Source organism: Leptodactylus fuscus, chromosome 3 (genome assembly GCF_031893055.1).
Source record: "Leptodactylus fuscus isolate aLepFus1 chromosome 3, aLepFus1.hap2, whole genome shotgun sequence".
NCBI lineage: Eukaryota > Metazoa > Chordata > Amphibia > Anura > Leptodactylidae > Leptodactylus > Leptodactylus fuscus.
In genome coordinates, this window is record NC_134267.1 from 149,957,392 (window position 1) to 149,968,055 (window position 10,664).

Here is a 10,664-nt window from a genome sequence, read left to right on the forward strand (position 1 = left end):
GGAGCTCTTAGGTTCTTCATTGTTGTGATGAAGGTGGTTGTCATGATTATTGATTTTAATTTGTGCAAAGGTAGCAGGGTTAACACAGTTCAGTAGCCATTACAAGCTATGTACATGAGTCTATCTGTATGTTACACAAGGCTCAAGTTTGCGTTATCTATAGTATATATCATACTTACCATTACTAGGATTAAACCTGCACCTGAAAAACATCTCCAGAATCCGCCCTTTTCTCAATGTGGAGACAGCAAAAACCCTTATTGTTGCTCTGATTCACTCTCATCTTGACTATTGCAAATCTCTATTAATTGGGCTTCCTTTTACTAAACCCATTTGTCCTGAATGCAGCCACTATACTTATTGTTCTGTCAAACTGATATACAGATGCACCTACCCTGTGCCAGTTGCCCATTCACCACAGAATACAATATAATGGAGCCTTCACACGGCGTTTATGCTCCGCTCATTCAGACGCGTAAACACGTGTCAAAGTGATCGCTGTAAAACACAATCCCATAGACTTCAGTGTGCCAGTTTTACACGTGCTATGCATTGAAATCAATGGGTTTAAAAGCCTCCCATTGATTTCAATGTGTAGCGCGTGTAAAACTGGCACACTGAAGTCTATGGGATTGTGTTTTACAGCAGTCATTTTGACACGTGTTTACGCGTCTGAATGAACGGAGCGTAAACTCCATGTGAAGGCTCCCTAAAACTATCACAATCATTGATAAAATCCATCTCCAAGACTTTTCTCAAGCTGCACCTGTGCTCTAAAATGCTTTACCCCAAACAATCCCATTAATATCCAAATACAGCAGCTTCTTCCCTAAAATTAAATTTGTCTATGCTCATCACATGACCTGTTACTCAAAATCTGACCCCTTTATTTAGAGGTTACCCTGCACTGCACATACTTAGTATCTATATATTCACAAATACTGGCTGGTGATGGCTCATACAGCTTCAATTATGTGAGCTTATCTATTAATTGACGGCTGGACCATGGTTTCACAAAGGCCCATTTGCACAACTTATTACTTACCATTTATACCAATTACCTGAAATAAATCACAAACACACCAAATTCTTCATTGGATAAAAATTGGCCGCGATGCCTTTATTAAGGGGTTACATGAAAAGTTAAATAACCATAAAATAAATATTTTATTAAATAATAAATAACCAATAATTAACCAAAATCAATATTAACCAATTAATGATCACCAAATCAATTAATTAAACACAGTCCCCCCAGCATTAGCTGGGGGACAATTCCCCACTAACAAAGCATCGCGACAGGTAGGAAAATAGGATCTTCAAGGGAGGGGGGGCGGGTGCTGCTCCATCTGGATCCTGGGTAAGCTGCCACAGATCCCTCACAAACTGCTCCTTATAAAGCTCCATTTTCCCGCCACTGAAACCAACGGACCAATCATCTGCCGTATCCGCTACCAGGCAGAATACCCTCATAACCTGCTCATGCCTTAGAGACACAGCTGACCCAATCAAAACCTCTGCCACAGCTTCCAGCTGTCCAATCAGCTGATGCTCCTGCTGCTGGGCAAACTTCAAGAAACTTCTAGAACCTGCTCATGCCATGGCACAGCTGACCCGAAGATGACCTCCCATAAGGTAAAATCACTGTGAACATAAAATAGGGAGGGAGAAACACACAGAAATACCATACCATATAATTAACATAAATTCATCATTAAGACACCGTGCCAGGGCCTGTGAAACCATGGGGCCCATTCCTTATGATTCCATGGGCCCTAACATTCTACCAAATAAGTGTAAGTTCACACGGGGTTTTTTGGTCCAGAAATACAATTAGCAGTGACTAGATGCCGATGCAGTGCATCCAGCCGTGGCACTCCGCTCTGGATTAGGCCCATATGAATGGGCCTAGTCGGGAGGGAGTGTATTCAGGCAGATGTCGCGAAGCAAATCTGCCAGAAAGAATGAGCATGTCACTTCAAAATGGCTCTCGGAGAAAAGAACTGACCAGCTCCCAGGATTTTGCAGTGGATACGGCCTCAAAATCCTGACCAAAAAACTGTGTGAACTTACCCTAAGATCGCTTACCTCTTGTGTCCCCATATTTACTCATAGAATGTAAGCAGTTGCGAGCCAGGCTCACACTCATATTGTTTGATGTGTTAATTTTTTGTCACATTGTGATGTCAAATATTGTCTGTGCTACAGAATATGTTGGTGCTATATAAATATTATTATTAATAATAATGATGATTATGATTATTATTATGATGATTATGATTATTATTATGATGATTATTTCTTATGTCAATCTTTGACTCAGGGTCCATTCACATGGAGTAAATGCATTTTGGCAGTAAAGAATACATGTGTAAAAATAAGACTCCCATTGACTTCAATGACATTTTTTACATGTGTTAAAAAAAACCCGTGTCAAAACGTGTTGCATTTACTGATGCATTTTTTATACGTGTAAAAAATGTCATTGAAGTCAATGGGAGTCTTATTTTTACACGTGTATTCTTTACTGCCAAAATGAGCACGCAATTACTCCGTGTGAATGAACCCTAAGGCCCCATGTTGTGGACTTTTGCAGCTGAGTAAACTCCGTGTAAAATGATATGTATTACGGTACCAGCAAAGTGAATGAGATTTTGTTTAATCTCATCCACATATTGTGAAAAAAATCTGTGGAAAAAGAAAGCTACTAAAAAGCCGCGTTTCAAAATGTTTCAAAGAGCATGGTAATATTAGCTGCGGCATTGTGACTGTCTCCCCTGTATATTTAATAGGCAAAGAAAAAGCCCAGAGAAAAACCCAGCAAAAATACAATGGAAAATGCAGAACATGCAGAAAAAAATGCTACATATTTTAATTATTCTTGCGGTTATGTTTTTCTGCAATGTTTTTAGCTGGTTTTCGCTATGTGTGGCTACGTGGCTGTGTTTTACAGTACCAGCAAAGTGAATGAGATTATAGTTAATCTATTCCACACATTGCAGAAAAAAATGGCTGCAAGAAAAGCTGCTTTTTTAATAATGCATTATGTTAGTTTTAGCTCCGCAAACTTAATAACACTTTTTAACTGTGTTTTGCTTTATGGGCGTCAGAGCCTCAAAGGGGTTTTCTGGCCCCAAATGAAGCTTTCATGCTGATGACATATACCCGGGATAGATTATTACTATGTCATCTGTGAGACCACACAGGTGCTGGAAACTGGTTCAGTGGGTAAGTAGCATTGGTAGGCTCCTCCTCTAATAGGAGCAGTGGCCAGGGCTACTGTGTCACTCCTATTGAATAGGATTAGCCAGCACACACCGTCCACTAATGCAGCCGTTTCCGGTGTCTGGAGGCTACCAGAACAGCTGATCTATGCGGCGTCTTGGTGTCTATTCCCCCACAGATCTCATGCTGATGACTTATCCTATTACGGAAAGTTCCTGTGCCGTTTTTGTGGATGGGTTATCAGTATGAAAACTCTATTTAGGGCTTGAAAACCCCTTTTATATGAGTAGATTTTGTTTGTCAATAATTGTGAATTGTAACAATCACAATCCACAGGTTAATAGTAATCATCCATGTAATACTAAAGAGTTCACTTTTTCATGCAACTGTAACAAGATCTACGTACAGTATCTAAGAATATAAGTGTAAGTCAATGGCATGATTACTGTCACACATTTTTAATAAACATCAAACTATTTAAATGATATGTAGATATAAATAATTATTATTACTATATTTATTATCACAAGGGTTTTTCTGTCACCTTTCTACCATAATCCTAGTGTTCCCTCCTAACCTCCAGCACTCATAGGATTTTGTAAAAGAGCAGTGATTATTATCCCTAGCAAGCACCACAATATTCCCACAATGTCCTGCAATGCAATTACACCAATACCTACATCCACACAACTGGATTATTGCTTCAAATCATATGGTACCTGTGTTCCCATATTCTGTGGATGTCATAAATGTCTTATAATGGGAATACCCTTTTAATGGGATACATAAATGTCAATATGAGCTCATCTTGGTTCCTGTGAAAGAAAGCAGAACATATGCAACTTTATACACTCAAAAAAAAAAAAACACACACCAAGATAGAAATGTCTGATTGCTGCAAATTCTGTCATGCAGTTATATTAAATATGTATATGATGGGGGCAGCACGGTGGCTCAATGGTTAGCACTGGAGTCCTGGGTTCGAAGCCTGCCAAGGAGTTTGTATGTTCTAACTGCGTTAGCAGGGGTTTCCTCTCACACTGCAAAGACATACCAATAGGGAAAAATGTACGTTGTTAGCCCTGTGTGGGCTCACAATCTACATTGAAAAAAAATGTATATGATAACATGTATGATCTGAGTAGACCCTGGGCCTTGCCACAGGAGGCATAAAAGTAGTTCCCCTTCTGACCTATACAAAGACTCCCAGAGACTACTTTTTGATTGTATATTAGAGATGAGCGAACACTAAAATGTTCGAGGTTCGAAATTCGATTCGAACAGCCGCTCAATGTTCGTGTGTTCGAACGGGTTTCGAACCCCATTATAGTCTATGGGGAACAGATACTCGTTAAGGGGGAAACCCAAATCCGTGTCTGGAGGGTCACCAAGTCCACTATGACACCCCAGGAAATGATGCCAACACCTCTGGAATGACACTGGGACAGCAGGGGAAGCATGTCTGGGGGCATCTAACACACCAAAGACCCTCTATTACCCCAACATCACAGCCTAACAACTACACACTTTACACACTCAATACCACCTCTCAGACAGTAGGAAAACACCTTGAAACATGTGTATTTGGCACTTGCAGTGAGGAGAGCTTGTCACCAGCAGTGAATTTGGCCCTTGTAGTAAGTTGAGGTTGGCACCAACATTTGTTTTGAAAATCAGGGTGGATTGAGCCTCTAACCAGCAGAGTTTGGGCAAATTCATGGTGGAGGGAGCCTCTAAAAACCCCAGTTTGGACCAATTCATGGTGGAGGGAGCCTCTAAAAACCCCAGTTTGGACCAATTCATGATGGAGGGAGCCTCTAAACAGCCCAGTTTGGGCAAATTCATGGTGGAGGGAGCCTCTAAAAACCCCCAGTTTGGACCAATTCATGGTGGAGGGAGCCTCTAAAAACCCCAGTTTGGACCAATTCATGGTGGAGGGAGCCTCTAAACAGCCCAGTTTGGGCAAATTCATGGTGGAGGGAGCCTCTAAACAGCCCAGTTTGGGCAAATTCATGGTGGAGGGAGCCTCTAAAAACCCCAGTTTGGACCAATTCATGGTGGAGGGAGCCTCTAAAAACCCCAGTTTGGACCAATTCATGGTGGAGGGAGCCTCTAAAAACCCCAGTTTGGACCAATTCATGGTGGAGGGAGCCTCTAAAAACCCCAGTTTGGACCAATTCATGGTGGAGGGAGCCTCTAAAAACCCCAGTTTGGGCAAATTCATGGTGGAGGGAGCCTCTAAACAGCCCAGTTTGGGCAAATTCATGGTGGAGGGAGCCTCTAAACAGCCCAGTTTGGGCAAATTCATGGTGGAGGGAGCATCTAAAAACCCCAGTTTGGACCAATTCATGGTGGAGGGAGCCTCTAAAAACCCCAGTTTGGACCAATTCATGGTGGAGGGAGCCTCTAAAAACCCCAGTTTGGACCAATTCATGGTGGAGGGAGCCTCTAAACAGCCCAGTTTGGGCAAATTCATGGTGGAGGGAGCCTCTAAAAACCCCCAGTTTGGACCAATTCATGGTGGAGGGAGCCTCTAAACAGCCCAGTTTGGACCAATTCATGGTGGAGGGAGCCTCTAAACAGCCCAGTTTGGGCAAATTCATGGTGGAGGGAGCCTCTAAAAACCCCAGTTTGGACCAATTCATGGTGGAGGGAGCCTCTAAAAACCCCAGTTTGGACCAATTCATGGTGGAGGGAGCCTCTAAACAGCCCAGTTTGGACCAATTCATGGTGGAGGGAGCCTCTAACCAGCAGAGTTGGTGGAAATCAGGGTGGAGGGAGCCTCTAACCAGCAGAGTTGTGGGAAAGCAGGGTGGAGGGAGCCTCTAACCAGCAGAGTTGTGGGAAAGCAGGGTGGAGGGAGCCTCTAACCAGCAGAGTTGGTGGAAATCAGGGTGGAGGGAGCCTCTAACCAGCAGAGTTGGGGGAAATCAGGGTGGAGGGAGCCTAGTATTAGCAGAATTGTGCAACGCTTATGGTGGATGAGTATGAGGATGCGGAGGAATTGGAGAGGTTGAGTACAGACATGGAGTTTCATGTTGGGGTGCTTTACACAGGTGGGCACAAAAATGAAGGCTCTATCCAGTGGTGGTTCATTTTTATCAAAGTGAGCCGGTCGGCACTCTCAGCTGACAGACGGGTGCGCTTGTCAGTGATGATGCCACCGGCTGCACTGAACACCCTCTCAGATAGGACGCTGGCGGCAGGACAGGACAGCACCTCCAAGGCATATAGGGCAAGTTCAAGCCACAGGTCCAACTTCGACACCCAATACGTGTAGGGCGCAGAGGGGTCGGAGAGGACAGGGCTGTGGTCGGAAAGGTATTCCCGCAACATGCGCCTATACTTCTCACGCCTGGTGACACTAGGACCCTCCGTGGTGGCACTTTGGCGAGGGGGTGCCATCAAAGTGTCCCAGACCTTAGACAGTGTGCCCCTCGTTTGTTTGGACCGGTGAGAACTTGGTTGCCTACTGGAGGAACTGCCCTCCCTGCCGCCAACGTCACATGCTGGAAACATCTCCATCATATTCTGCACCAATTGCCTGTGGCAAGCATTGATGCGATTGGCCCTCCCCTCTACCGGAATAAAAGACGAGATGTTGTTTTTATACCGGGGGTCAAGGATAGCAAAGATCCAGTACTGGTTGTCCTCCATGATTTTGACAATACGCTTGTCGGTTGTAAAGCACCCCAACATGAACTCAGCCATGTCTGCCACAGTGTTAGTTGGCATGACTCCTCTGGCCCCACCGGAAAGTTCAATCTCCATTTCCTCCTCATCCTCCATGTCTACCCATCCGCGCTGCAACAATGGGATGATTCGAAGTTGCCCGGAAGCCTCCTGTATCACCATCACATCATCGGACAACTCTTCTTCCTCCTCCTCCTCCTCCTCCTCCATTAAACGCAGTGAAGCGGACAGATGTGTGGACCTACTCTCCAGCTGTGACGGATCGGATGCTATCCCTAACTCCTCTGTGTGATCTGAGTTATCCCTGATGTCAATCAGGGATTCTCTCAGAACACACAAGAGCGGGATTGTAAGGCTCACCATCGCATCCTCAGAGCTCACCCTCCTTGTGGACTCCTCAAAGACCCGTAGGATGTCACAAAGGTCTCTCATCCATGGCCACTCATGGATGTGAAACTGAGGCAGCTGACTTTGTGGCACCCTAGGGTTTTGTAGCTGGTATTCCATCAAAGGTCTCTGCTGCTCAACCACTCTATTCAACATCTGAAACGTTGAGTTCCAGCGTGTGGGGACGTCGCACAAAAGCCGGTGTTGTGGCACATGCAGGCGTTGCTGGAGAGATTTTAAGCTAGCAGCGGCTACTGTCGACTTGCGAAAGTGGGCGCACATGCGCCGCACTTTCACCAGTAGCTCTGGAACATTGGGGTAGCTCTTTAGGAAACGTTGCACCACTAGGTTGAAGACGTGGGCCAGGCATGGAACATGTTGGAGTCCGGCAAGCTCCAGAGCTGCTACCAGGTTCCGGCCGTTATCACAAACGACCATGCCTGGGCCCAGGTGCAGCGGCTCAAACCATATTGCCGTCTCATCGAGGAGGGCATCCCTCACCTCGGAGGCAGTGTGCTGTCTGTCCCCCAAGCTGATCAGCTTCAGCACAGCCTGCTGACGTCTACCAACGCCAGTGCTGCAACGTTTCCAACTCGTAGCTGGGGTCAATCTAACAGCGGAGGAGGAGGCGGTGGCGGAGGAGGAGGCGGTAGAGGAGGAGGAGGAGGGGGGTGTTCTTCTCGTGTCCCTGCCAGGAATGTTAGGCGGGGAGACGAGGTACACCAGGCCAGTTTGGGAAGCAGTCCCAGCCTCAACTACATTCACCCAATGTGCCGTCAGTGAAATGTAGCGTCCCTGTCCGCATGCACTTGTCCACGCGTCGGTGGTCAAGTGGACCTTTGTGCAAAGCGCGGAACTAAGGGCCCGCCTGATGTTGAGTGACACATGCTGGTGCAAGGCGGGGACGGCACACCGGGAGAAGTAGTGACGGCTAGGGACGGCATAGCGAGGTGCCGCAGTTGCCATCAGGTCCAGGAAGGCGGGAGTTTCAACAAGCCGGAACGCCAACGTCTCCTGGGCCAGCAGTTTAGCGATGTTGGCGTTCAAGGCTTGCGCGTGTGGGTGGTTAGCAGTGTATTTCTGCCGCCGCTCCAATGTCTGAGAGATGGTGGGTTGTTGTAAAGAAGCGCCTGATGGTGCCTTTGATGGTGCAGGAGAAGGAGATAAGACAGGAACAGGGGAGGATGAGGGAGAAGTCAACAAAGTGGCGGAGGCAGATGAAGTGGTGTCCTGGCTCGTCCTTTGGAGTGCATCGCCAGCACAGTCAGCAGTGGCAGTGGCAGAGGCAGAGGCAGTGGCAGAGGCAGTGGCAGTGGCGTGAACGGCAGGCGGCCTTTGTCCTGCCGTTGCTGCCTGCCACTGATTCCAGTGCTTGGATTCCAAATGACGGCGCATTGAAGTGGTGGACAGGTTGCTCTTCTCAGAGCCCCTAATCAATTTCGAGAGGCAAATTGTGCAGACAACACTATATCTGTCCTCGGCGCATTCCTTGAAAAAACTCCACACCTTCGAGAAACGTGCCCTTGAGGTGGGAGTTTTTCGGGGCTGGGTACGAACTGGAACATCTTGGGAGATTCCGGGTGTGGCCTGGCTTCGCCTAAGCTGCTGACCTCTGCCTCTGCCTCTAGCTACCCTTTTTGGTGCTGCACCTGCCTCAACATCCACACTACTTTCCCCGCTTGACATCCCCCCTGTCCAGGTCGGGTCAGTGTCCTCATCATCCACCACTTCCTCTTCCAACTCCTGTCTCATCTCCTCCTCCTGCACAATGCGCCGGTCAACTGGATGCCCTGACGGCAACTGCGTCACATCATCGTCGATGAGGGTGGTTTGCTGGTCATCCACCACCAAATCGAACGGAGATGGAGGAGACTCTAGTGTTTGAGCATCTGGACACAGATGCTCCTCTGTTAGGTTCGTGGAATCGTGACGTGGAGAGGCAGGTTGAGGGACAATGAAAGGAGCGGAGAACAGCTCTGGGGAGCAGGGACAGTTGGGGTTATTGTTCTGTGAAGCTTGGGAATTTTGGGAGGAAGGAGGACAAGACTGTTGGGTAATAGGAGGAGAGGAGGCAGAGTCTGACTGGCTGCTGGACAATGTGCTGTAAGCGTTCTCTGACAGCCATTGCAAGACCTGTTCCTGGTTCTCGGGCCTACTAAGGTTTGTACCCTGCAGTTTAGTTAATGTGGCAAGCAACCCTGGCACTGTGGAGTGGCGCAATGCTTGCTGCCCCACAGGAGTAGGCACGGGACGCCCTGTGGCTTCACTGCTACCTTGCTCCCCAGAACCATTCCCCCGACCTCGCCCACGGCCTCGTCCACGTCCCTTTCCGGGAGCCTTGCGCATTTTGAATTCCCAGTTAGAAATTGGCACTATATACCAGTAGCAAAAATTGTGGGTGCACGTAACCCCAATATATTCTTTGAATTCCCAGTCAGACAATGGCACTATATACCAGTAGCAAAAATTGTGGGTGCACGTAACCCCAATATATTCTTTGAATTCCCAGTCAGACAATGGCACTATATACCAGTAGCAAAAATTGTGGGTGCACGTAACCCCAATATATTCTTTGAATTCCCAGTCAGACAATGGCACTATATACCAGTAGCAAAAATTGTGGGTGCACGTAACCCCAATATATTCTTTGAATTACCAGTCAGAAACTGGCACTATATGGCAGTAGCAAGAAATGAGGGTATTTGTAACCCCAATATATTCTTTGAATTCCCAGTCAGACAATGGCACTATATACCAGTAGCAAGAAATGAGGGTATTTGTAACCCCAATATATTCTTTGAATTCCCAGTCAGACAATGGCACTATATACCAGTAGCAAGAAATGAGGGTATTTATAACCCCAATATATTCTTTGAATTACCAGTCAGAAACTGGCACTATATGGCAGTAGCAAGAAATGAGGGTATTTGTAACCCCAATATATTCTTTGAATTCCCAGTCAGACAATGGCACTATATACCAGTAGCAAGAAATGAGGGTATTTATAACCCCAATATATTCTTTGAATTCCCAGTCAGACAATGGCACTATATACCAGTAGCAAAAATTGTGGGTGCACGTAACCCCAATATATTCTTTGAATTACCAGTCAGAAACTGGCACTATATGGCAGTAGCAAGAAATGAGGGTATTTGTAACCCCAATATATTCTTTGAATTCCCAGTCAGACAATGGCACTATATACCAGTAGCAAGAAATGAGGGTATTTGTAACCCCAATATATTCTTTGAATTCCCAGTTAGACAATGGCACTATATACCAGTAGCAAGAAATGAGGGTATTTATAACCCCAATATATTCTTTGAATTCCCAGTCAGACAATGGCACTATATACCAGT